The sequence below is a fragment of the Callospermophilus lateralis genome, chromosome 2, assembly GCF_048772815.1.
Source record: "Callospermophilus lateralis isolate mCalLat2 chromosome 2, mCalLat2.hap1, whole genome shotgun sequence".
NCBI lineage: Eukaryota > Metazoa > Chordata > Mammalia > Rodentia > Sciuridae > Callospermophilus > Callospermophilus lateralis.
The window spans coordinates 200,996,558-201,002,557 of record NC_135306.1 but is presented as its reverse complement, the minus strand read 5'-3'; positions in this window follow the sequence as shown (position 1 = coordinate 201,002,557).

Below are 6,000 nucleotides of genomic sequence, written 5' to 3'. Positions count from 1 at the left end.
AGAGTTCATTGCATACCCATGATCTCATTTGTCCATAAGACATCTCTCTGGGGTAGGTGACAGGGCCACTCTGTGCAGCTGTTGTGAAAATTGCTCCCCTCATAACCTTCTTTTCCCTCTCCAGTCTCCATTATGTCCCCTTTCTTCCTCCAAACAATTTAATTCGGCAAAGATTTATGAGACTCATGCTTGATGCACAGCTCTGGGGACTTGGAAGGCTTGTGTATTTCCCCAGGGGTAAGACCACTGTTGCATCTTCTATGATCCCAGAGCATGTGATTCACACCTGATTTGTGCATCCCTCATTGTTCGGTCCTGGAGGGCAAGGCTCCGTCTTACTTTAGCTTGCATTCCCCCATCTGCCCAGACCCAGGCCTGGCATTCAGAAGCCTGGGGGAATGGAAATCCTTGCCCAGGGCAGAGTTTCCCCTGAGTGCACCCCGAGCATCCCTCATTAGTGCTCTGTTTCTGGCACATGTCTATCACCCAGAAGTAACCCACAGTACACAGTAGGATTCTGTATATTTGGTGTCCAGAACATAGTAACTACTCAATGTTTGCTGAACGGATCAATAAAAATGTGGGGGAAGGAAGATGAGGATGGATAGTAATTGAGTGACTCTTGCCTTTAAAGAGCTCCAAGTCCATTGCAGGGTTAGAGAGGAGCATAAACACCATTAGAGAATTCCAAAGTGCTGAGGAAGCATGATGGGGCTACCAAAGAGGACAGGGCACTGGGTCTAAGGGACTGAAGGAGGCAGACAACGGGTCAGGAGCCACTGCTGAGGCAGAGAGTGTGCATGTGTCTTAGGGAAGTGCCTTAGGGACACCTAAGGTATGAGAAGCTCTGCAGGGGAAAGGGTCTGATGAGCTGGAGGAAGAGCATCAGGACTACGGGGAACTGATCTGGGGCTGGGGACAGTAATGAGGCTGGTGTGATCCAGGGAGGCACTGCTTCCCTAGGAAGGTAATGAGTTCACTCCACTTGGGTGACATCTATGTCTTCATTAAGGGGTAGATGCTGGGCCTGGGAGAGAGGTCAGGCCCCAGAGGCAGGGCTGGGAGTTGGGCTGAAGCAAAATCCCAGGCCGCCGGAGTGGAGGAGATTGAGGGGATGCGATTGCAAATAGTGTGGGGAGGGAAGGAAGCTAAAGATAGGACAGAGCCTTGGGGAGGGGTGGGAGCAGGAACCCAAGGACCCAGGAGGAATGGAGCAGCCCCCAGAGGTGGCAGGGTGATCCTTCTTCTGTTCCATCCTTTCCAAGCTACCCGGGCCTCTGCTCCCCGCTCACCTCCACGAGCAGGGCCACATCACTGAGGAGCTGACCCTGCTGCCTGCCCAAACCTTCCAAGCCTTGGAGAAAGCTCCAAGGCAGCAAAGTGCATTTGGTCAGGTCCAGGAGTGGTTCCTGGCTGACCCAGGCCCGCGGCCTCCTCCTGGCTGTGACTTCAGACAGGCCACATCGACACTGATCCCCCGCTTCCTCGCCTTCCTAAGGGGATCACAACGGGTTCTTCATCGAGTTGCTGTGACTATTAAGTGGGATAATGCGTGTTATGCATTTGGCACTCGGGTCTGGCAAGCCCTCAGAGCTCAATAAATGGTGGCTGCTGCTATTATGATCATTACAGAGCGGGGATTGAATTCTGGCGCTGGGTCTGGCAGGGCCAAGCAACCCAGAGCCCCCAGAGGCCTCGGGGAGGGAGGGGGCCTGGCGATCTGAACACTTCCCCGCGTGCTGGGGCCCCCTCGAAGAGCCCAGAGGCAGGCATCGGGATCAGAGAACTGGGACAGTGGTAGTAGCTGTCCCTGCGCTCCTACCTACCGCTTCCACCTGCGGAGGGTTAGGACCCCACCCCCACTGCGGTCCTCAACTCCAGCTGGGAAGGGGCGAAGGCTGGACCTCCGTCCCAGGGTCCGGGGTCCTTCGGGCGTGCCGTGTCCTTCTATTCTGTGTCCCGGCCCCCTCCTCTTCCTGCGCGCGGCCGTGTCCTCTCTGGTCCGCGGTAATTCGCCTGCTTCCGCGGGCTCCGCGGCGCCCCCTCCGCGCACGCGCATCCCTGTCCCGGGCCCCCGCCTGGACCGGGACAGTACAGAGGCGCAGGGTGGGTTGGTCCAAGTTGGGGAGAAGGACGTCACTGCGGGAGGAGGCCATCCCGGGCAGGAAGGGTTGCCAACTCCACTATTAAAAACCAAGGCGCCTCCCCCACCCCCAATTCTGCAGCTGGAGCCCACCCAGGCGCGCCTTCCGCGGGCACTAGAGATCCCAAGCTCAGGCTACCGGAGCACCCCAGGACTTGGGTCGGTGTGTTCAGGCTCCTGTCCCCTCACACATACCGAGCTCCGAACCCGGGACTTCTGAGAGCCTCAGTTTCCCCATCCCAGCCCGAGGCTAAGATCTAATTTACTGGAGACAGGTCAAGGGGTCCGCGGCCCGCATGCCCATCTACGCATCCTCTCGTGGGTGGGAAACAGAGGCGTAGTGGGGTCCCCTGAGGTCTGCGGACTCTGAACTCTACCCCATCCTACTACCCAGACCTGGCTGGGGCTCCCTGGGAGGAGCAGCCCTTGACCCTCTCTACCAGCTAGAATGGGTCTGAGGTCCCAACCAGTTCAGGAGGAGTGGACAGGCACTGGGAGGCCCCCATTAACTAGGCCATAGCTGGGGATGGGCCTGGAGGCTGGAGCTGACCGGCTTGGGTCTCCTGGGGGTGGGGGGTGGCAAGGATAGGGCTTTGAACAAACCACAGAAGGTTTCTGCAATATCAAAAGAGCTCTTAGAGACTAATCATGTGGGGGGAAGGGGAGCAGTTGGTGAAAGAGCCTCTGCTTGGTTCCCATCAGTGGAGGATCAAAAAGCATTTGGTCAAAGAACCTTTAAATACCTTGAAAGGCAGGTGAGGCCGGTTCAATGGGTTCCGAGAGGGATTAAAACAACAGTCTGAGCTGCAGACAGGCTGGCTCCAGCCACAGCAAGTGCTGGGGGAGAGAGAAATGAGAGAGACAGCCCACCAGCCCACCTTCCCTAAACCCAGAGCCACTGTGGGGGAGGCGGGGGAGGGCAGGGAACCCGGCTTCCACTGTCAAGTGATAGAAGCCACCTGAGGCCTCCAGGTTAGGGATTTTTATCGGGAACCTGTAGAAACACACACCCAAGGACAGGCACAATGTTGTGTCTGTGTTTGTGCGTGCATTTTTCCAGGGAGGAAAGATCTGTTGGGTTTATGAGATTCTGAAAGGAGTCTGAGACATAATCAAGATTCAAAAGCAATGTCCTCGTGGTACACACCACGGGTGCGTTGAGAAGGATTGAGTGACTTACCCCAGGTCACTTAGCTTGGAATGGGCAAGAAGAGGTGCTTCCACAGGATCTTTAGTCTCATGGGTCCCAGAGGTGCCCCTGAGCAAGAGCAGAGGCTAAGGACAACATTCTGGCAGAGAATCTCGTAAGCAGGGGTTGGTTAGATGAAGGGACGCTGGATTTCATCTTTCAGGAGTGGTGAGGTGTGACAGGGGCTGATCCCAGCACAGGGGTGTCAAGGTGGTCATGGAGAAAAGAAAGTCTCAGAGAAGGAATCTAGATGGGGAGGAGGTTGTAGGAAGAAATGAAGGGGAGGACTTATACGGTGGGGGTGGGGTTTCTGGCAAAAGATTGTTTCTGGGCCTGCAACATGGCCTGAGAGACCCTTGAGGGCCTGTAACTATAGAAGGTCAGCCTGGGTCAGGATCCTTGGTGCCTGGAGTTAACCCCCGGATGCCCGGACAGACACCCAGTCCTTGCCATATCCTCAGTATAATTTGACATCTCTCTGTAGGGCAATTATTTCTATTATATGGATGAGAAAACTGAGGCACCCAGTTGTCAAGTAAGCAATGAAAACCAAACAACTAGAAGAACAGTCAGAGGCAGGAGCAGGGCTCAAGTCTAGGATTCTTCTTCTTCCTCCTCCTCTTCCTCTTCTTCCCCGTCTCCCTCTTTTTGCTGTAGTGGAGATTGAACCCAGGACTTCACACGTACTATGCAAGCACTGAGCTACATCCCCAACCCTTTTTAAAAATTTATTTTGAGACAGGGTCTCACTAAGTTGCCCAGGCTGGCCTCAAATTAAAGATCCTCCTATCTCAGCCTCCCAAGTGGCTTATAGGCATGTGCCACAGGGCCCAGCTTCGTGTTCTTCTCTTGATGGGGACAGACCCTGACTCTTCAGGACCAGACCTCCAAAGCAAAGCCCGGCAGAAGTATGACAAGCCTGGGCCCTGGGTAGGCCACGAGATTTGGTGGTTACTGGGTCTGGAGGCAGGAGGTAATTAATCAGCAAGTATTGATCCAGTCTCTATTATGCTGAGGCGGGCAAGGGGACGGCTGCAGCTGCCGTCTAGGGATTTGCCATCATGTCCTTGCTGGGAGGATGACATCTGTTAAATCTATGCTTTTGCCCTCTGCAGACTCTTGGCCTCTGCAGAGGAGGAAGGGGGAGCCCAGGGGCTAGCTGCAGGGACAGGGTTGCAGAACAAGTGTTTGCTCCTGGCCAGGCACAACCGGCAGGCACCCGTGTTGCCCTTCTGGCTGGTCTCAGGCCATCCTTCCTGGATCAGGCCAATGCTCGGCCTGAGTCTCTCGCCACACGGATGGTGGCAACGAGAGAGGTGTGTTTGTTCTGTCACGTGAGCTGCACAAACAGCTTCCTCAGCATTTTTATTAATAATTCATCCTGTAGCCCAGGGGGTGGGGGCTGAGGGGACAGGAACTGTGGGTAGACAGCAGCAGCGGAGACCATGCCAGGTAGAGGCCAGAGGGGAACCCAGGAGCCGTGCCTCCCAGCCGTGACCTAGCAACACAGCCAGGTGGCCTCAGGGGCCCTGTTTGGGAAAGTGGAGGCCTGGCGTCTGCTCCTGAGGGACAGAATGTCCCTCCCTGCTTCCAGTCACTCCCTGAAGCCGACCCAGGACACCTGGCCCTGATGACGAAGCCAGATCGGAAACAGGCCTGAGGGGTCCACTGCATGCAGCAAGCCAGTCCCTGGGGAACAGGTGCTGCCAGCATTTCCTGCCACGTCATGGAACCCAGGACACAGGGGCCAGCAGCATCAGGGAGTGAGAAGGGCTCTCTGGGCCTCCTCCAAGGGGCCAGAGAGAAATAGCAGAACAGCAGAGGCCCAGCCTCCCTGACAAGAGGCAGGAGTGATGCCCAGCCTCCCATCTCCTTTCTCTGAGGACCTGCTCGCCTAGGCAGACTCCATTTCCTCCTCTCTCCAGGCTTCTGTGAGTGCTCAGAAGACAGGAACTCACAATCGGCTTGGATCTCATGATACTCCAGGAGCAGAGAGTAGCCTTGAAATGCTACTATGATTCTAGGTTAGACATCTGAAAGGACTTCCTTGACAGGCAAAAACATGGGAATGGGGAGTATGTCGTATCTCTGTTAAGGATAAACAAATAACAATAATAATGGTACTCGTTATCTGTCTAGAATAAAGTATGTGAGCTAAGCATTACTTTAAGTGCTTTAATCATATCATTAAATTTAATCTTACAAAAGTCAAAGGAAATAGGTATTGTTGTTCCCATTATATGGAGTGAGGAAACTAAGGCTCAGAGATGTCTGCCCAGGGTAAAAACAGCTATGAATGGCAAAGCCACAGAAATCTGTATTCTTTTCTCTTTCTGATAACTCTGTACCCTTAACAAAGTGACTAAGGCCCAGAAAAAGGGTGTGTCCAAAGTTTTTTATGAAGCAGGCAAGAAATAAAATACTGCCAAGATTCTGAATGCCTGGGAGGCTCAGTTTGCACAATATTTTACAGGGTTCATCTAGTATGCTTGAGGACTACCCAGCTCCCACATTCTGGAACAATTGTTGTCTAATGCCTCCTGGGAGTGAATGAGACCTTTTTATATTTTGTTAAGGGACAGGCTGCATGCTATGGGGCAGGAGCAGGCACTGGGTCTTCTCACAGATCCCACAATGGTTGGTAAAGGGTTCCTCCTCCAGGTTCTCT